This window comes from Microtus oregoni, unplaced genomic scaffold (genome assembly GCF_018167655.1).
Source record: "Microtus oregoni isolate MIOR12 unplaced genomic scaffold, Mior012 000001F_ref0000356, whole genome shotgun sequence".
NCBI classification, from domain to species: Eukaryota; Metazoa; Chordata; class Mammalia; order Rodentia; family Cricetidae; genus Microtus; species Microtus oregoni.
In genome coordinates, this window is record NW_024543060.1 from 82,837,389 (window position 1) to 82,860,363 (window position 22,975).

Consider the following 22,975-nt stretch of genomic DNA (forward strand, 5'->3'; position numbering starts at 1 on the left):
CCTTTATCCCTTAAAAAGAATCACATGAAACAATTGGAGTGTCAGTGAGAAACATGGATGGAGTGAGACCTGATCCCTTTGCAAGACTGTAAAGCCCCAGGTCGGAACCCCTGCAGGCAGTCTTCCTTAGTTCTCAGGAGAATGCTTCAGTGAAAATCGTCTTACAGAGCTGAGAGAGCTTTAATTCAGAGGTCCATGCCTTCCAGAGGCTCCTTGTGGCTCTTCTCACTCCCATTGTGTTGTCTATACCCTAGCTCTGCCCTCAATGTTACAACAGTGAACATCAGTTGGGTTAATAAATACTCCGAAGAAAACAGAACTGAGACAAAGTTCAGGGAGGGCTAGAATTCTCCTGTGGGAGGAGCCCTGGGTATTTAGCGAATTCAGCCCACTTGCCTAGACTAAACACTAAATAAACAGATTGCTGTTTATTCGGCTATTGCTGAGCCTCAGAAACACCAGGTTGAAAGCTAAACTTAATTTTAGACAAGCATAGGGACAGGGAATGGCTTTGTTTTTCTGAAGCCCATGGAATATTGCCTATATCCATCCCACACATGGGCAAATCCATGGTGACCACTCAGGTCTCATAGGAGATGGCTAACAAACACTGCGGCTGAATCTCTGTCAAGGGGGAAAAGATCTATGTCAAACCAGCAGCAGAGGTGGAACAGAACTAATAGAGGCTGTTTCCTACCATCAAGGCTGCCGCCTCTTCATGGAACACGAAATAGAGAGAGCCTTGAATTTTAAAATTTCAATTTGAAATTTAAAACAGATGTTCACAACGATATTTATAGCAATAGATAGTGTGGATGGATTTCTAGAAGTACTTCATTTATCTTTTATTTAATTGCCTGTGTCTGGCAGAGTCTCAGGAGTTTCCAAGCATTGCCAGGAATGGTCACTTGCTGAGGCCTTACAAAAAGTTGGGAAGGTAAATGTCACTCCCCTTGGTGACTGTCAGCCATTCTCCAGAGGAAATCAAGACTCGCAGACGGTGAAGGGTGTCCCCTAATCACTGCAGGTGAACATCCTTAAGGTTTGCAAAAAAAAGGCCTTTAACTCCAAAATCCCTTTCAGTTGTTCCCATTTTGCTTTTTGCAGAGAAACGCCTCAAAGCATAATTTAATGTAAATAAAACCAATGAACAAAGGCCCTTCCCTATGCAAGGCATGCTTCATGATCATAAGTACCAGTTGTGAAGAGAAATAACTAATTGATTTTGCCCCTTCTGCTTCTCTCTGCTTATCCCCTACTTTTTAAAACTTATCTTTGTATCTTAGATTTACCTATCTCCATTGTCAAAATCCACTTGAGAACCCTCAACTCTAAAGAGTTTTGTGCTAAAATATATTGTAATCATAGGTTTTTCTGGTCAAAATAGCACATTTTGAGAGAGATTTTACCCAAGCAAAGACTAGGAATTCAGTAATTCCTAGTCTAGGAATTTAGTAATTCTTAGTAATTCAGTAATTGTTTATTACTTTCAAATGTACACAAATACATATTTTTAAATACACCATATGCATAACAGGCTGCCAGCTTGTTTTATACACAACACGTTAAACAAAGCGCTGAGTCGCCAACCAATAACACACACAGGGCAACTGCAACCTACTCTTCCCAATTGGCAGTTGCCAGCTAAAGTACCATATAGCAGAGCAATCTGAGACCAAGACCAAACCAAAGTAAAGAAGTGAAGGGAATAACGAACAGTGTCTGCCATGGCTTAGGGATGAGGGCGAGGTACCTACTTCCCATCTTGAAGTTATTACTTCTTGCCAGACGAAGAAATAAAATATTAAAATGCTTTTCATTAAAAGTCAAATTCATAATTTACATGTCCGTCTATAAAGAGAACTCTGTGCTTATTTCTAACTCTCTGGACTTTTGGATGAGCTCCCAAGGATGGTTTTAATCAATGGCATTTCAGATGGGTAATTTTAGAGTCTGAGACAGCACTGTCTGGCATCTGACTGGGGTGGGGGGGAGATTCAGGGCTTCAGTATGCCAGCAGTCCAGCGGAGACATTGAGTAGGAAAGAGAAGGGAAAGGGATGGACGTTGAGACTGTTTAGATCATCGGAAGTGCGCTAAGTCCTGGCAGCATTTCACATGGCACTGCCATACGAAAGCTCCGTGCATCTGGGAAGACCAAGTATTGAGAGTCGCCCTCCACCCCCACCACTACCCCTCTACAGTATCTGCCCCTGGGCTCTCTCTCTCTCTTGCTCACTCATGGGCCTGTTTGAACAGTAAGGGGTCCATCAAGAAGTTCTGGCAATAATATTAAAGTTTAAAATGGTTCAGTAAGGGAAAAATTACAAATAACTCTCTTATTTCTGTCCTCTTATTACACTTGCTCCTTCTGGTTTTGGTTACTTGTGTGTGTGCCTGTGTGCATGTGTACATGTGTGTGTGCGCGCGTGTGTGTTTGTGCAGTCAGCCATTAGTTTTATTATTGGTATGGACAGGCAAGCAGTCATTGGCTCGTAATGTAACACTTAGATCAACAATATAACTAGAATATGAACAAATATGTAAGTCTCCCCTTTTAATTGCCAAGAAACTACAAGAGCCTCTGTTTCTTCTCATTTATGATTCATCAATAAAAGCTGAATCCTCTCCAGGAATTGATGTCAGTGAAGTCCCTGAACTATGTCTGACTTAAGCACTGTCCCAGAACTCACTTCTCTTTTGATCATGTTGGCCTTCAAGATCAGCTGCGGGGATACTTACAGGAATACGCAGCAGACAGATATTATCATTTGTGTTCATCAACTTGCTGGGGGCTGGGGGACAGCTGACTAAGTCTCCCTGCTATGAATCAAGGATTGAGATATATGTAGCCAATGAAAACACAAGCCAGAGAAAGCACAGTGGCCAGAGGATGGGTGTATGTCTTGGCTGGACTGGCACTGGGTCATTAATTGCCTGGGGAAAAGAGGAAATTTCAGTGTACTCTCCTCTGATTAAACTCCAGGCAAATATTGCCCTCCCTCCTACCCTAAACCAGAAAAGACTTTCCAGTGATAGCGTGGTATTCACAACCCTCTTTTTCATCATTCAATCACCTTCAAGGGACGGGGGTGTTAGGGGGATGAACACAAGGTAGGGGAGATGAGGTGAGAGAAAGGAGAAAGGGAAAGAGGACCACCCAGGCTAGCTGGGGGCGTAAAATGTCGAATGAAAATGAAATTTTTGTCTTGACAATGCTGAAGCATGCATGGGCAGCCCATATATGGGATTCATGGTCTAAATTGATGAGGATAACTGACCAGGTCTCTTTCTCAAAAGGGCACCAGATCTCATTACAGATGGTTGTGAGCCAGCACGTGGTTGCAGGGAATTGAACTCAGGACCTATGAAAGAGCAGGCAGTGAAAACTGACTGAATTCCTCAACACAATTAAGAGTGCCCACAGGACTTGTGAAAAGATGCTATTTACGACCATGGTTAGGCTGATTTGTAATATTTCTCGTGATATCCAACTTTAAAAAAAAAAGGTTCACATTGGCTGAGAGATAGATCAGGCATTAAGAGCACACCCTACTCTCCCGGAGGACCCAAGTTCAATTCCCAGCATCCATACCAGGTACCACAACCCTCTGTAACTGTAGTTCCAAGAAGATCTGACATGGTCTCTGTGGGCACCTGCACGCATATGTACATATCAACACATACATACACATAATTAAAAACAGTCAAAATAAACTTTAAAAAAAGAAAGTTTGGCAGTAACCAGATTATAGTGTCGAGTAGTTAGATATTTTCTTTAAATCCAACACAGTTACTTTGTAGTTTTATTGTCTCTGGGAAAATCATTTAATCTTTCTCTGCCTCAGTTCCCACATCTATAAAACAGGATAATAATAGATAATAATAGATCTCATCGTAATGGAGCCTTGTGAGACATAAATGAGCTAAACCATGTAAAACACCCAGAATGTGGGTGCCCGTGCCCTAAGTTCTCAATAGATAGCAGCAATTAAAGCCTCTGCCACAACTTCCTTTCACACGATCCAGGTATGATGCAACTGGAACAGTTAGAAGACAAGGTCAAATTAGCTACAGCACCTAAAATGAAGGTGAGCAGAAGACATGGCCTGTTGCCAAGACTCGGACTAACCATTGAGTTAATTCAGTGAGGGGTCATCAATGTTTACCACACACCCTGCTCGCCGTTCATATTTCAGGAGGAAACTTATTGCACCCAGTATTTACGTCACCAGAAGCCTTGTAATCACCCACACAAATGCTTGACTCAGACCTTTGATTTAATTGTGTGTAGTTCATTTAACATCACCAAATACGCAATAGGAAGAATGAAGAAAAATAAATCCCAGGCCAATTATCAGAGTAGCCATTTTCTTTTTCTCCCTTTCAAATATATACAGAGTGAAAACAGTGATGTGTGTATACTTATAAAGGGAATTATCATTTCTAAAGCACAAGCTACTATTAAAGAAAAAAATGAAATGAATTGAATGACTTGGAAATGCATGCCTATAATCTCATCAGTCAGGGGCCTGAGGGAGGAGGATTCTGAGCTAAATGTCAGTCAGGGCTACTTTGTGAGACAGTGTTTAAAAACTGAAACACAAAAATTAATAAGTTGAAGAAAGTGGCCAAGAAACAGCGACATTAATATGTCACACACTACTTTTTGCAGAATTCTTCTCTTTATTGCTTCTGCCCTTTCTCATGAACACCTTTGAGAGAGGCAGATCGCCATAGCAGTATCTGTTTACTAAGAATAATGCCGAAGCTCAGGGGAGCAAACAGAAACGTCCAGATCAGAATTGGAACATTTCTTTTCCAATCTCAGCTCTTGGCCCCATCTTTCAGACTTCTTCTAGGAAAGGAACGCTCAGAATCCCCTCCCTTTGTTGAACACATCTTTCTGTTGCCAGTAAAATAAAAATAATAGGGGTTCACTCCCTCCTTTATCTCAAAATAACAGAGGAAATGGTAGAGCCCATAAGATCCCCCCCAGATAGCTGACCTTCTAGCTTGCTGGTAGAATCTCATCTGGAATCACTTAATTGGCAGAGCTCGGAGTTCAGAAGGCTGTCCCACTACTTAGCTGGACTGCAGAACAAAACACCCAACGTGAAGCAGCTTTAGTGGGCACCTATTTCTCCTTGCAAGCCTGTAGGATATCTGAGAAGTTCAGATATCAGCTCCCTTTGAGCATCTGTGCAGAGAGGTGTATCGGAGCTCGGTTAACTATAGACTTGTCTAGCTTAGCTTCCCTTGAGACAATGTTCATATGTTTGATCCTTCTCCCCCCCCCCAAAAAAAAAATTATCCCTCTCTTGTTCATATGGCAGTGCCAGGAGTCTGAGCCCTTGCAACTGACATTTTCTTCCTTCTGGTGCATTCTGTTGGAACCAACCAGTCACCAAACCAACCCAGCGAGACAAGGACTGAAGAATGAAATACCACCTTTTTTTATTCGTATAAGCTAAATATTTACATAACAAAAGGAGTGGATGGAAAGATAGTTGCAGGATTGAGATCATCTTGGCAAGCTTTCCACTCTGGCTGTAAACGTGTTATGTCACGAAGAAGGAAAGCCGAGCATGTTAACACACACACACGTTACACACTGCATCGATTTTGCTGTCACGTTGAAGCATGTTAATCAAGTAAGTGGTTCTGTGATAAATTATAATAATTTACACATCTTCTATTCCCAGCATTTGAAATTGCATCACGCAAATTGCAGGTATTCTATAAAAATAATTAATAATGATAAAAGAACTGGCAGAGGGGAAATTACTGTAGCAGAAATCAGAGAAGCGGCTGAAGTGTAATTTAATCACTCACAATTACTTGTGCAACCCCAGCAGGGAACAGCTCAACCTCCGTAGAGGTTCTGAGAGAGACAGACTGGTGGTTCCCAGAGTGTTCTATTTGTGTTAAAATAGGAAGGCTATGAAAATTTGGGAGATTACAAAATTCTAACCCACCCATGGTTGAGATAGTAAAACTGAAGCTGGCAAAGTCTGAAAACCAGAAAGGAACCAGAATTCAGATGCAGCTTAACCCTCTACTGAACCACTCAAAGCCAGTGGTCCTCAACCTCCCTAACGCTGCAACCCTTGAATGCAGCTCCTCGTGTTGTGGTGACCGCCAACCCTAAAATCATTTTCATTGCAACTTCATCGCTACATTTTGGCTACTGCTGTGAATTGTAATATCAACATCTGATGGGCAAGATATCTGATATGTGACCCCTGTGAAAGGAAGATTCATCCCCAAGGGGGTCGCAACCCACAGGTGGAGAACCAGTGCTCTAAGGCATTGCCCTCAGAGTGTTTTGCATGTACTGAGTTCGGGGGGGGGGGGGGCTTGATAAATGCAAAACTTTAGACTGTATCCCAAGCCTACAGATTCAGTCTGGAGTTTTAACCAGGTCTGATACAGGTAACTCAAGTGTGTTTAGCAGCTGGAGATCTAGAGAGTGGCCAGCGGACAGCGTACAATGAAAGCAGGAAAGAGGAATCACAGGGTTAAGAGTTTAAGGGGGATGAAAATGAGGCCATGGGAAAGAGAAAAGATGAAGCGCGCTAACCCAAATCAAAAATGTAATTTTTAAAACCTTATTTTGTAAGGTGATTAATCTAAAAATATAATTTTCGAAAAGAAAGCGTTTCAATGGACTTAAGCTGCAGGGGGGAATCAGGAATGGTTCTCCCGGAAGACATGAGTTATTAAACAAAAATCTCAGTGTCGGGTATAGGATAACTCTCTGTGAGTTTTGATCAGGAGGCTCCACAGGCCCAAAAAACAACACACACTCTTGGCATTGGCGTGGTAACTAGATGGTAATACCATATTGCTGAAGACACCATGCACTTTTGTTGCAGGACAGAGCAAAATCAAGCCAAATCTCTTTCCTGCTGCTATCTTGCATAGGGCCAAAGGATGTTACACAGGCTAATGGGGGAGAATTCTCGGCAGCAGAATGCTATACCACCAACCTGCCAGGCAAGATTTTCTCAGTGACGCACTACTTGCATGACTATTATGGGGTTAACCAACCACTTCTGATTGGATCTGAGGCCCTTTCCAAGGGAGAGATTTTGTATCAGGCAGTATAAACATGGTCAAAAGCCAATGGCTGGCCGGGCGGTGGTGGCGCACGCCTTTAATCCCAGCACTCGGGAGGCAGAGGCAGGCGGATCTCTGTGAGTTCGAGACCAGCCTGGTCTACAGAGCTAGTTCCAGGACAGGCTCCAAAGCCACAGAGAAACCCTGTCTCGAAAAAACCAAAAAAAAAAAAAAAAAAAGCCAATGGCTGGTAAAGTCCCAGGTCCCAAGGGTAAACCTACTTCTGTTATTTGATAAACAGATATTTCATCAAGCTGTCTTCTAAATTTATATTTATGCCCACAAATCAGTCCCTGTCTATCTTCTTCGGGGTAAGTGGTTAGTTAATACGACACCAAAACTGCTCCAAGTGCTGAGAACGCATCCCTAAATGAGCTATCTCTATCAACACCCCTGCCCACGAGGCTCAGGGACCACTGCAGAAGAGGTGGAAAGCCTGTTAAGAGCCGGAGGATGGAAAGGGTGTTGTGAAATACTATCTTCCAGACATGGCCTTAATGGATTCACAGCAGCTGCAGCCACTCACACACGCCAAGCCAGCCAATGTTCTAACACAGATGCAGGTCTCCCGGGACTCCACCCCTTGCTCAGGAGCTACTGCCAATTGGTGGATACTGAAGGAGGCAGAATCCTTTCTCTGCATGGTCGTGGCCCCTGGTAGGTTGCTCATGCTTAGGTAGATGACGTCATACCCATAGGCACTCAGGCACCATTAAAAGGACTTAGTGGATTCTCAAAATTAAAAGAAGACGCGAATGGGGGAATGTTCTGGGACTGGAAAAGGGGTGACAGGGAGCAGTTGTGATGGTATCAAGATACATTGTATACATGGATGAAATTGTCAAGAAATAACAAGCTAATTTTTTTAAAGGAGGAAATATAGGCTTCCTACTAAATTCTTAAGTGCTGAAAAACTAGAATAATCGAGCCAGGCAGGGATAGGACACACTTGTAATTCTACCACATTAGAGAGGCTGATGACGAAGGCTCCAGATTCCAGGCCAGGCCCAGCCAAGCGGCGAGACAGTGTTGCAAACACACTGAAACAGTCTGTCTAGTTGAAGTAACATTCCTCCCATATCTGAATACCAACACCCTGTTTCTTATCACTAAGTCAGTTAACAAATGCGTCTCCAGCTCTCACCCCATACAGGAACTACAGGCACACTAACAGCAGACCTTGGCCCCTGCAACCCCACGTGGTGAGGAGCCAAATCCTTTGTGTCCTTCCCCAAGTCCTCCTTGTTACCTTGTGCCTTCTCTTTGTCCTTTCTTCCTCAGCCTGCTTCCTTCCTCACCTCGGTGATTCTGGAGCTAAGATCTCATGTCTGTTGCTTTAAGAGCAAAGTATTTTATTCACTTGAAATTCCACTTACAGCAGTAATTTAAAATGTTGGGGGAAATTCTGATTTGGCCCTCTTCCAAGTAGCCCGTGTTGTAATATCAGCATGACCTGAACCCTGGATAAAGACAGCTCAAATCTTTGTGGAAGGAATTCTATACTGACATGACGTGGCTTCGTCATGGTTTCCGCTTTTGCCTGATGCCATGTTTTCTCAAAGAAGACAAGTTTGGAAAGACGAAATAGTGAAACAAAAATAGAAAGGAATTATATTTTTTCTCAACTATTCAGAGGCAGGACTGTCATAATAAGTTTAATTTCATTGAGGAGAAAGGGCATTTTTTTTTTCAATAATAGGCTAATTTCTTTCCAGAACATAGTACGAGACTGAGACAATGGACCAGAAATCTGCAAGGTCATTTTCTGACGAGGGATCCAGGCCAGCACCAGATCACGAGCTGTGTTTATGGGATGTCACTCGGCCGCTCCGAGGCTCATGGGCCCGGTAGCCTAAGTTCTGCCTTTTGAGAATGCTACATTCTCTTTGCGCACCCTCCCTCCCACTTCTGAGGAGCTCTGAGCCCCTTTCATTCTTCTTCCCCCCCTTCAAAGATATTCCAGGATGCTGCTGCTTCTCAAAATCAGGACGGCTTGAAGTTCAGCTGAGAGGAATGAAATTTCAATCTCCCACACAATAGCAGACGCATCTTCTTTTCTTCCCTCTTGGCACAGTCGGAAGAGCGACTGCCCAGCAGGAACAATAGGACTCCTTTTCAGAGCTGAGACGCTTGCTGCCGCGTGGGCTACAGAGAAATAATCCTTGACAATCCCATGGGTGACATTTCTTACCCCTTATCGCCCACGCCTCACACAGTCAGAACTTGATAAGACACTTGGGAAGAAGATAACGCCTGCCAGCGAGCTGTCGCGGTAGAAATAATAACAGTCATCTGTTTATAGGAAAGCTGCTGCCCCATTGTTTGGGATTCATGAAATCCCAGTCCGTTTTTCTCCCTGATGCGGGTTTACACCCCTTCTTCGTGTCCATCCAAACATTTCGGGACTTTAACAACAGGCATTTGGCCCACGACCTTCTGAAACAATGGACCATGTGGGATGCAAATATTTCATAACCATATGCAGTCTCAGGATATACTTTAAAAACTGTGGAAGTGATATTTTGTTAAATCATATGGAAGCTAAAAGGAGCCCACTCTTCTTCTTTAAAATAGGCAGAAAACCCAGAATTATTACCACTACTCCGGGAGCGATTCTAGTCTGAGATGCTGAAGCCCCAAATGTCAAGGTAGGCCTTAGTTTCTCAGAGGACAGTTTTAAAGAACGGAGGTAGGGTGGCTGCCCAGAATCCAGGTCACACCCATGGGCATTGCCTTTCATATGCTGCAAACAGACCAGCAAGGCTTCAAAGCGGCCTGGTGGGAAGATCATTGTTCTCCTACCTTTGAGCCAGAGCCCTCCTCCCCACCCCCCTCCCCGGCTACAAAAGGGCTCCCTGCTCTGAGGATACCATATTGACCAACGTTAGCAGTAAGTAGCCCCTTCCTTGGAATGGGCTGAGAGATGAGACATTTCTTTCTTCCACTTCTACGCATCTGTGGAGGAGAGCACTAAGCGGCTTTCCCTTCCAGATGAAACACACAAGAGAAGTGGAACGATGGGATTGAGTCTTTCTAGTCCTCCATGCAATGTGTCATTTCACTTCCAGGAGCAGCCAGACATCTCTCCTGAAACAGTCACCTCGAGAATCTTACCGTTTCAATAAGCAGAAAGATCAGGTTCCTTTGGCATCTGCCGTGACTTCCCTAGATGTCGGCATTACGTCAAGGTAAGCTGAACTGGCTGTCTTGTAGGGTTTTCTTTTAGCACGCATGGCAGTGGCCAAAGGGTATCAACAAGGGACAACACAGAGATGGGGTGGGTAGAGACAACCTTGGAGGATTGCCCACCTACTCATACCTCCCAATGTGGGTGATAAATTTGCCCCAGTCAGAAATGCCTCTGATAAGTCTAGATCTCTTGCTGGGCAACCAACAGACACCTAACTCAAGGATGTCCCCTTCTGCCACTGCTTCATCAATGCCCCATGCCAGGGAGGCACAGATCCAGTACCGCATTCTGCACAAACTCTCCCAGCCTCTCTTGATTCTGCGTGGTAGGCACATCTCACCACCCAGGACATAAATTTCCAGGAAAAGACACGAATGTCTTTCTCCATTTTTGCTCATCTTTGGGAAGGAAAGCTAGCAGCGGTTCCTTGTATCCAACACACTTGGTCGTCAGGGACCCTAACTCTGACCTTGACAGCCTGTGTTTCCTTGAACTGGGGGTGGGAGGAGCTGAATTCCCTACACGTGCCTTACTACCGAATCATACTTCCAGACCTGGGAACGAATCCACCAAGAGGCAAAATGGGGCCATTTTATAAAGTGCTTTTAAGGTTTGAATAAAGTATGTGAGGGTAAAAGGTTCGGCATGAATTAGCTCTTTACAAATGGTAGGCTTAATGATTATAATTAACTTGATATGTTGAACCAGTCTCTAGCGTGTGTGTGTGTGTGTGTGTGTGTGTGTGTGTATAAATAGGGAATAACAAGAGAATGCCACACGAATACACAGTATGATGCCCACATGGTCCCAGCATACACTAGACAGTTTGCTTACACATTAAATCACCCTCTCCCTTGGGAGCTACATTGTGCTCTCTTTATCTGAGATCTGAGTCTTTTGACCTGCAAAGGACATGTGGGGAAGGGAAAGAAACTTATCACAGGAGGTTTTAATGTTTTTCTCTTTCCACTAGCCTTACTGTAAAGGGGTGACCTTAGGGAACCCACAGTTTCCTCTAGGGTTGCAGAATTTGACTCTTCCCTCTGACAAGGGAGGGTAACACACATAGGGGAGGTAGCAAGGCATAGCTGTTCCCCCATCCTTAAAAAAGTCCACAAAGGAAGGGGCAGAGCCAATGGGGTCTGTCCCGGCTGCTTGAAAGAATGGGTCTTGACAGGATCCAGGAAAGGGTCAATGCCTCCTTTAACCTGCAAGTCCCTCTCTCAGTACTCATGGTAAAAAACACAAGTTCTCACACCACGAGAGTCTGTAGAATTCTGGAAATGTCTGGATTCAGACTTGGTCTTTCTCTCCTAAGACAGTAAAGGGGTTAATGTCTGGGCAGTAATCAGAGTTTGGCAGCGCCCACCCCACACATAATGGGTATTGTTGTCCTTGAGAGTTTGTCTGTTTTTTCTGGCAGACTTGATTGCTTGGAACAGATTCTAAAACAGGAAAGGAAAAAGTCAGTCTGCTCTTTTTTTTTCTCTTCTTTCTTTTGTTTCTAATGGGCACACTTGACAAAAACATGGGGATTGCTGTAGACATGTTATTTTCCTGGATTTCCAGGAAAGTTGGTTCAGATGACAACTAATCAACTTAAAACATATGGACCTCGAAGGGGAATTAATTTACATGTGGGCAGGAGGCATCTGTAATATCTGAGGGTAGCTGCCTTCTCTCAGCCACGAAACAAGACCCAACAACTGTATTAGCTGAGAAGTGGACTGTGGCTGGCCCGTTCATCTGCATAAAGAATCCATCAGCATGACATTATGAATGTGCTTACTCAGCAGCCTTCCCAGCTCACTTGCAATCTCAGGACATGTTTGTCATTCACACCTGATAGGCTTCCAGATGTTTCCATCTGCATGCACGTGAGCACATTCTCTTGTAGTTCCTGGGGCAGCAAAACCCACTTGCAAAACATTCGATTCTTTCCAGTGGGAAAGGCTAGGCCTTATGTTCAGCTTGTTGTTGTTTTTGTGGTTTTTAATTTTTTCTTATTCTCAATCAACCACAAAAGAATGCTTTTTTTATTTTCATAAACCAAATTGTGAACTTGGCCTTCAGTGGCTGATATTATTTCTAGATGTTTCCAAATGTTTAATCTTAGTTTCTGGACTTTTCCTGTCACAGACCAGTGATAAGCAGCCTTGGGGATCAACCTGGTCCACGGAGCACGGTCCGCTGGACCCTGGGCTCAAGGCCAGAGTAGCTATTCTCAGCTTTGCAAGTCTTCCAGGCTCTTACAACTACTCACTTCTAAGCCGGGCTCAGTGAAGCATTGCTATCCATGTAAAAATGCGCCACGAAGCTGCCTCGAGCTGCCACGAGCTGAGCTGGACCAGCCCACCAGTTATGGTTGTCAACCCAGGGATGCTGCTGCCGCATGTTCTTAATTATGATGATAATTAACACTGACTGGCCAGCAACCCTGTCAGTCCTTTCTGCTCCCCCACTGTATTCATAGATTGGATGCCACCGTTTGAATTTCACAGACTGCAAAAGATGCAGGATATCAAGAACTTGTTTTTATTCGACCTAAGACATGAAAGTTGGTCCTGAATAAAACCGTGTGTGTGGGGGGGGGGGGGGGGGGTGTTATGTATATTGTATCCTCCTTGTACGGCATGCACTTTCCTGACTGAACCGTCTTCCCAGCACCCCCACCACCTTATTTTGCCAGTTACTTTCCTCTGATTATATAGGAGAGCACTGAAGGGGAAGTGGTTCCTCTGTCCATGCTACAGATATTTATATATTTATTCTTCTGGGGTCCTGGGTTTAGAGCACATATCTCACTGAGAGGGGAACACGAAGCTACTCACACTCCTGGGCGGTGAGGATGGTCATGGGCTTCAGAATCTGTGCCCAGAAAAAGAAGTCACAAGCATCAGTACAACAGAGAAAAGACAGGTGTGACAGTCCACAGAGGTGGCAGTGTGTGGAACGGAGAGCAGGTTGTCATTTCAAATCGCAGAGCCCTGCTCACCACAAGCAGCATGGGACCACATCACCACCTACCTGAGTACCCAGCCCTGGTTTTTGGCTCACTTGTGACTACAGGGAGCAGGGAGCAGGGAGCCTTCTGTCCAGAAAGGAAACACAGGATATCTTGTGGCCAGTGTTCTACTTAGGAGCACAGTAAGAAATGTTGTGCTTTCAAAACCATTTTGCCCTTCCCTTCCCCTTGCTGGGTGGAAATACTGGAGGCTGGGCAGCTGGAACAATGCAGGGATGGGAGAGGGGAGAGGAAGAGAATACAGCTTCACAAGGAGACAGTTTGAACAAGGGTGAAGCTGCAGACTCGCCCTCCAGGGTCTGGTCCCTGGGCAGCCCACTGAAGGGAAGGAAGAGGGAGTGCCTGCCTGCCTGCCAGACACCGCCTTTGGTTTTCTCCAAAGGTAATGATGTGTTACTATACATTCGAATCTCACTCAGAGGGAGAGCTTCAAATGGGAAATATTTCTAGATTTTTAGAAAAATGCCATCCACATAAAGACTAACCAGAGCTCCACATATAAAGTCGACATCTCTACTCTGTGTTTCAAAAATGTGAGAAAGAGAAGCCTTACTACACAGGTTTCCTGCGAACATAAATTGTTTCAAGAACTTTTTCTGTAAACAATCATCTTAACAAACTAAGAGAAACGCTTCGGTTTTCTATGAAAAGAGGCAGAAATGAAATCTGTCTCTCGGTAATATTATTAACTTAAGATATCACAACAAATCTCTTCAAAACGTTTTCCCTTAACATTAGGAAGAAGAATAAACCCAGTCCTATCTTAGACCAAAAGAGGTTAAAAGTCAAGCATGTTTGCTGGGTGGTGGTGCACGCCTTGAATCCCAGCACTCTGGAGGCAGAGGCAGGCGGATCTCTGTGAGTTCGAGGCCAGCCTGGTCTACAAGAGCTAGTTCCAGGACTGGCTCCAAAGCTACAGAGAAACCCTGTCTCGAAAAGAAAAAAAAAAAAAGTCAAGTATGTTTGCCTGAAAAGAATAGCAAGTGGTTCCCACATATTGCTACCAGCAGCAATCAGCAATGACATTTCGGTCTCAAATGAGTCATGCTGATACCAACTGTTAAGTGCTTTTCCAGAAAGCACCTGAACAAACCTATTTACTTAATAGATTCTTATTTAATCGATAAGAGGAATGATCAGACGGGAAGTGATGTATGCAGGGACGAGTAAGGCTGGATTTGAACCCATGTGTCTGACTTCTGTTCTCAGCACTTTCTCTGTTACTTCTCCCTTATGTCCCTTTCCCCCATATCCTCTTTGAGGAGTATGTACTTACACTAAAATAATTCTTTTGTAGAATATGAATGTTGTGTGTTTACTACACTTAGTGGATTCCCTAGGCGACTTAGACTGCAAATCTCAGAACAGAGTCCTCTTGGGCACTATGAGGCAATCTGTGTCCTGGGAGTCTGTCCTTCCTTCCTTGGATAAACCAGGCTATAGTGCATCCATTAGCCAAGCAATGCATAGGAACTAAGCCTCATCTTCAATCTACCCTAACCCACCACATAAGAATTCTCTGAAACATACGAAATAAAAATAGCCAAACCAAAACCAATATTCGATACACTCTAGGAAATTAGGGATGAGAATTCACTAATCTCCCTCACTCAACTCTGACTTTGATATTCTTCGGGAAAAACAGAAGCAAGCAGGGGAAAGTTACGGTTTGGGAAAAATGCTTTTCCTCCTGACTTCATGTTTTCCACCTGTGTGTATATTCGGATGTTTAAAAGTGCATTTATTATACATAATCCTATTACTGAACATCTACAGTAGCAAGACAAATTTATTGGGTAAAATGGCAATTATTTGCTTTATTAAAAGACTTTTCCCACCTTGAAATATCTATCTGTATGTACCACATTCATTTGCAAAGTAACTTGCCTGAAATTATGGGATGCCAACTTTTTCTGAGCAACCCAGAGAAGACGAGCAGACGGGGAAACCAAGTACTACACTATGCGCAGGGTCAGAGAGTACTCTGATCTGCCCCTCTCAAGACAACTTCTCCAAAGCACCATCTCCTTTTATATAAATAAAATACATTCACTTTTTAAAAAGATATGCAAGGTATTTACCTTTCTGTTAATGGGATTTAAAACACCATGACCAAAAGGAAGTTATAGAAAAAAAGAGTTTCTTTTTAGATTAGTGGTCCAGAGTGGGATTCCATCATAGTTAGGAGGGCGTGGTAGCAGGTGGTTGGAGCAGGAAGCTGTCTGACCATGTTTTCATACACACATAGGAAGCAGAGCAAAAACCAGGGAAAGGGCGAAGCTATACACTCTGAAAGCCTGCCCCCAGCATCATACTTCCTCCATCAAGGCCACACTTCCTAAAGGTTCCATAACCTTCCTAGACAATGCCACCAACTGGGGACCAAGTATTCAGATACATGAGCCTATGGGGGATATTTCTCAAACCACTCCATGCATCATGGATGGATCTGCCCAGGCAGAAAACTTGAACATGTGTGTTCATGGGAAGAGCACTGGTCTGTGGGTGTCTTTTGGTATGCATCAAAAATACTTGACAATGTTTTCAGCCTATGTCTTTGGGCAACACTACTAGAAATTCTCATTTGGTATCGAGGGGAAATTCCCAGCATCTAAATTCTAATCAGTCCTACCCATATCTTGGGAGCTCACATACATGTATATACATGATTTTCAAACACACCTGACTCTGAAAACCCCTGGACTATTCAATGGAAAATAATAGTTTCTCCAAGTTGAAGGAGACAAGGAAAATATTGCTCAGAACAACCCATACCAGAGTATCATGCCAGATCTTTTTAAGATACAAACTGAGAAGGTGTGTCTTGTCGTAGAATGACAAACTAAAGCTGTCGCTTTTTAGTGTGTGGTTTGCAAGATGCATTTGCTTGAAAGTCAGATGGCCACTGCAATCCATCCCATGAAAAACATCTCCTGCGTAATTTCAACCCCCTGCAAGCACTCCCTCTTCCCAGAATCCTCCCCTGCAGTTTCTGAAACATAACTACCAATCAAGATTGATGGATTGGTGGCTGTTTCCGCATAAAAGAAGAAAGTGGAAAGTCTTCATTCCCTTTGGATGCTTGTAAGACTAGTGTTCATATTAATCCATTTTCTTTCGTTAGAACAAAAGACCCAATGCTGGGAACTCCATCCAAAGAAGAGGTCCACTTTGCTCATGGTTTTGATTCTGAAAGCCCAAGACAGGGTAGCCCTATCTTTTTAGCTTGTGGTAGGGAGATATCCTAAAGACAGCGTCACAATGGCAGGCAGTGTGTGGAAGCGATAACATGGTGAAAACAAGAAGCCAGATGAATCCAGAGGCCAAACTTGGTCATTTTGAAACAACCTACTCTTCCAAGAGTTAACTCAGTCTGCAAAATCAGCACTAGTTTTGTAAAGCCCTCCCTAACCAAACGAGCCGACCATGGCCATACCCCATAAAATGTTCACCCCTGCATTCCTGCCCCATTGAGAACCAAGTCTCTAACCACTGTACCTAAAGCATGCACTGAGTCAGGCTGCCCCCAGAGCAAACTGTTATGTCTGGGTTGCTTAAACAGCAGATATTTCCTTTCCATGGTGTTGGAAGCTGGTTAGAATCTTCGTTGAGGTGCTAGGCAGTTCAGTTCCTCAGTAAGAATTTTCCTCACTTGAAGATGACTTTCTTCTCCCTATAACTCACAAGGTGAAAATGGTGGTGAGGGACGGGGGGGGGGGGGGAATGAGGTCATGAGGGGGAGGGGAAAACAAGAAAAGAAAAGTGACCCTCATGTTGGTGGAGACTGAGTGTTCTGGTCTTTTTTTTCTGAGACAGGTTTTTTTTTTTTTTTTTTTTTTTTTTGTAGCTTTGGAGCCTGTCCTGGAATTAACTCTTGTAGACCAGGCTGGCCTCACACTCACAGAGATATCCCCCCTCCCCCACCTCTGCCTCCCAAGTGCTGGGATTAAAGGCATGTGCCACCACCACCTGGTTCCTTTCCTCTTGTAAACATACCAATTCCATCCCATCATGGGGGGGGGGGGTGGTATCCTCCTGGCCCCACCTAAATCCAATTAATTCCAATTTCAAAATATCATCCCAGTGGGGTTAGGACTTCAAAATATCAGCGGAGAAGGACAGACCCAGGTGTTCAGTCTGCAGCCTGCACTGTTCCCACAGAAGAAACCATGAATGTCTCCCTGCACGGCCATCCTGGGCCCCGTTTCCCCGCGATGGAGCAGCAGAAGTGGGAAAGTCGATGTCTTCCGAGTCTCTGGGGAGAAGGTGAGTCAGTATTTTATAAAAAGCTGCTGATGTCACTTTTGCCACTTTATCAATATTCAAGAAATTGTAGGCACATAAAACGAAGACTAGGCCCCAGGAATCTAGCATGAGATTTATTATTTTACTAGATCGAGACAGCTTGGTCAGTGATATTAGCTGCTCAAGATGAAATGGGAAAGAAAATGAAATCATCCATCCACCTCTTAATTCCAGAACCCTATCCATGAATTATCCATTTCACATCATATAACTGTCATTTAGGAGATGTGTGAGCTCTTCGATTTCATTCCTTCCTCTCGGTCCAGACAGACGACTACAGTCTGTATTTTATAAGAAGTGCTATACAAGCTCGTGAAGTCTGAAGGATATTTCTGTTTAGACACGCCAAGGATGGCCAAGTTCCCCTTTTCTCCCTTATTTCCATTAGTTTTATTTTAAAGGACCGTTAACCGTTGCACCCTGTCCTTTTCATCAGCCGCTCGCCCTATCAGCCATCACTGGGACGATCCTGAGCGTCAGAAGTGTTATCAGATCCGTGCTCCTGGAAATAAGGAGTCGGTGCCGTGACTAGCAGTTACATTTTAATTATATTAATTCAGACTGCAATTTCATTGAAATATAAAGGACCCGCTGTCGGGGCGGTATGGACAATGGAGGCTGAGCATGTCAAATACATGACAAATTCCTCGCACAGGGTGCCAGATGTATTGTTGCCTGGGATCCTTTTCCGAGAGGAAATTTAGCAGGCGCTATCAGTGTCAACCATGGAGGAAGGAATCGGTTCATTTGTTATCTTTCCAAGTTGCAGGTACATCTGCCAGGAGAGTCTGCCAACAGATGAATTGGTAATTAAAATCATTTCCGTGGTTGGAGGGAGTGATTCAGAAATGGGTCCTCTTTTATTCATTCCTTCCTTTCTCTGTGTAGGGGAAAGACGACGGCTCTGAATACTGATGAGGCTTTGCTGGGGACAGCATTAGAACGGTGGACTCACAGAGGCCTCACTTAAGGGGTCTGCCACCTTCACAGGGGGTTGCGTCTTTCCTTACATACAGAGTTCTGCTCTGTGCTAACATTGTATCTTCTTTATTTTATACATGTTCTTTACAGCAACACCTACTAAGTAGACCTGAGCATGACCACTAATTTCACAAGGGTGGAACGCCCTCTACCCCGGGCCAGCCACTGTACCAGGATAAACGATAAATCCCAAGGGTGGCCAGCTTGTTCTTCCTCTTACTTCAGACAACTGGAAAGGAATGAATAAGCATTGTATCCCTTTAAGTACGCACCAATGTGTTCTTTAATATCGCTATTCTTATAGGCAAATGGAACTTTAAGAACTTACTATGAATACATATGAATGAATTTCCCATGAAGCCATTTTTTTCTTACAATGTATCTTCTGACTAACCCCAAGTATGGGCAGTTTGAACACTGAGGCCATGGTGGTAGAAGGAAATTCACGAAAATCACAGAACAGTGATTTGTGGCCCCTTCTAAAACGATTCACGATAAAAGGAATTATGGGTTGGTATAAGCCATTTTGCAATTGTCAAGACCCACAGAATGCATACCTCCAAGAGGAGGTTCAGTGAAATGATGGACACACTGTGATAATTCTGTGGTAACAGAAGGTCATTGGTGTGATTGACAGACAAACAGACTGCTCCGGGGATGGATGCTGACAACGAGGGAAGACACTGGCTAATGTTAAGCATGGAACATAGATCATAATTTTAGCTACTTTTCACTCTATTTTGCTATGAACCTAAATTTGACCTAAAGATTAGTTTTATTGTAAAAAAAAATTACAAAATCAGTATATCATCCCTTTGCAATGACTTATGAATTGAGGGAACCAGGTGAAAATCTTTAATAGTTGGATTCTTCACACACACACACACACACACACACACACACACACACCTACTTATGGAAATGTCACTACTTTACATATGGGAAGTTAATATTGCCAAAATCAGGGAAGCAGAATCTGACAAAAAAAAAAAGTGCCAGCTCTAACTGAATTTACAAAAATTACAAAGGACAAGATGATGAGCATTTGAGACTCTCGGGGAATGATTTTTTTTTTAAATCCAGGTTATTAGAAAATGTTCAGGAGAAAACAAATTTCATTTCTTCAACCAAAAATTTTAAGAAAGCGTCACCAATGAAGAAGAAACATAGAAATTAGAGGAAACTCCAGACACATATCGAGGAGCCAAATATGGCTTTTTAAAATAAAAAGTCATAAGATACACGAGGAAGTTGGCCAACTGGGTTCCCAATTCTTGATATGGGGAATTACTGGTGATGGGGTTGTTAGGTTTAGTAAAATGTAGTGATTGTGTTATTTTTAAAAAAAAAATCATTGTGTCAAAAGACACATTAGATAAAGTGATGAAATAAAATAATACTTGTGTTTGCCTCTGACTCATGGAGAGGAACAAGTTTTGAGGAATAAGACTCGCCCTGAACAAGAAAAAGAAGTTTGGTGGTTCACTATACTTTTTATTTCTTTTCACATCCATTTGAAATGTTTTTATAACAACAGCTGACACAACTTGGTCCTTTACTAAACGCCCCCAAGCCTCAGGACTTTCAGTTGTAAATTGTAAATTGATATTGTAAATAGCAATATCTATGGTAGAGATATCACCTTACATGTTTGGGGAACATTTAAATAGAGTATGTAATGTACTAGGCACGAAGCAAACATTAGATATTTTTAGGGATCAGTTTGATCCACTTAACCATGAACTGGCTGGTCTGAACCTGATGTTTCTGGACAGTTCTTGGTGATTAACAAGGCTGGGGAGGCAGAGGCATCAGAAGAGGATAATCTGTTTCCAGGTACCAACCACCCTTCCAGACACACAATCACACTAGTTAGAAAGAGTTCTTTTAATTTGGCTCTTGCGCTATGGTACTATTTTCAGACTTTCTGATCCCGGAATGTATATGTAGGCACCCTGGTTTTGTTAAATATTTATTCAATCCTAGGCAACTCCAGGTGCAAAGAGAGAGAAGTATAAAGAAACCATATCTCTCAGAGCCGTTAGCTCTGGCCACGCCCTCACCCCCAAACAGTTTTTTTTTCCTCTTCTGAAATATCAAAACTATCAGATTACCTTACAATGTAAATAATTCTAAACCCACCAATCTCTCCACCTTTCCCAACCATTTTCTCTCTCCTTTTTTGTTCTCTGCACCCCCTGCCCTACCTCCCAAATGTCTGTTTAGATTTAAAGGGGGGGGGGGAAGCCATTTTAAGTGAAGTGCTAGCAGAAAAGATCAGATTGTGCATAAGCCCCATCCACTCTAGGAGGTGACGAGGCTCAGCCCAGTAGGAACTGTTCTGTTCCGCTTTTCAGTAGCTGAACTTGTCTAGAGCTCCGAGTCCTGCAGCAGGCTCCAGTTTGTGGAGAGCTAAGCCTGGATCCTTGCCGGCTCCTGCCTTCATGTCAATTCGTCTTCTTTTTAATAAAGCCAATTCCTATTTTTTCTAACTCGCTTCCAATTCTCAAATGTAGCTCCAAAGCAAACAGAAAGTAATTAAAATGTCAACACTTCCCTGAGAAAGAACATAAACTCTCTTTGGATTTTCTCCCCACTAGAAATGTTGATTTTTCTCCACGGATCCTGGTCCCGTGTTTGGCAACTGGCAGTCACCCACGACAGAGCTGGCCAGTCAGGCGACGCCACAAATCCCCTGGCTTTCACCTTGCCAGCACTTTGTGCCCTCCCTTAATGTTTCCAAATGGAGGGATTCCGTAAGTGAAGGACTTGAAGCTGTCTCTTATAGTGGACTAGTACAGACTCCATTTGTAATACGTTCAGATTGTATTCAATGTGAAGTAAGTTCCAGCAGCAATAAAAGCAATGTGGGAGCTAACGGTTTATTATCCGGTGCCGTGGGATAAATTTGAAGACCCCGTTTTGCATGAGAGCCTGATTCCTCCTTTCTCTTCACTCGCATTGGATTGGACAGATCACGACTCTTCGGAGTTCATTGGGTTTGCATGAGACAACTTTTGCTTTGCATGTATGTGTCCCATTAAGGAATGGAATAAGGGAGAGAAAACACACATGTTATTCTGTGATTTGTACTTAGAAGGTTAGTTCTTCTCAAGATGTTTCTTCACAAACAAGAAAGCAAAAAATGATGACCATTGGCTAAGAATTGTTGAATTAAAGAGAGAAAACTGTTCCTGATTCCCATAGCCCCCCCCCCCAAATTACTTTTTTCCCACTAATTTTAGGTGTCTCCTTGATGTGATTTTTACGAAGTGCACGTATCCTTTGGGATTCCAAAGAGTAGTCGTTCCAGTCTCCAGCTCAGGTCCTTATGTAAAATGGAATAGCATGACCTGCATCCCTCACCCATAAACCCTCCTGTAACGCAAGTACAGCGTAAATAACTTTTGAGTGGTTCTGTTGTCTCGAGACAGGTTACAGGGAAAGAAAGGCGTGATTTCTTCCAGCATTTTGATCTACGGTCGGCTTCATCCCACAGCTGTAGAGCCTGCAAGTAAGCAGGCAGCCGTGTGCCGTCGGTTTACGAAAGTTCTCGGTTCTTTCCTTCCATCGTTTCTCCCACCACGGCGTCACCCTTTCCAGACCCAGTTCTTTGATTCTGAAATGTACACACCAATCTAACCAGCATCATGGATTGGTGTGTGCCAGGGGCCCAGCTACACACATCAGTTGCTCCCCAAGACGCCAACACTAATCAAGATGGACACTAATCACAGCCGTCACTTTGGGGTTCTGAGAAAGATCCAAGGACCTCTTTAACCTTTCTGGCTAACCTAAGAGGTAGCTATCAGCACTTCTGATTTTGCAAGTAGAAACAGAATCGAACGGCATTAAAAATCTCGCTAAACTTATACATGGAGTGAAAAGGTGGACTCTAAATAACTTCAAAACCCATGCAACAAGTTACACGATCTGATGGGTGGAAAAGCTGTTAGCACAGTGCTCGCATTCTGGCTCTGGGTTCTTGTCCAGTGCAAATGAATTGAAAATGGAGCTCTGTCACGGAGTATAGATGCTCGTGGTCATGGCAACTGAAAATGGTCCTCCACCAGAGTATAGATGCTCGTGGTCATGGCAACTGAAAATGGTCCTCCATCACGGAGTACAGATGCAACCAAGTGGTCAAAGGATAAGTACAGGATGCCTCTGTTATTTACCGAGAGTTTTCCATGTCCTTTGTGGATTACAAACAGTTTGAGGATACTTATTTCTGTATAACTGGGTATCGATATAATATACCAAAGCAATAAAACTACTTAAACTCTTCTTAGAGTAGCTATTATGAGAACTCTACTCCGCTTAGCACAAATATACTTCGTAGAGCTATGAGAG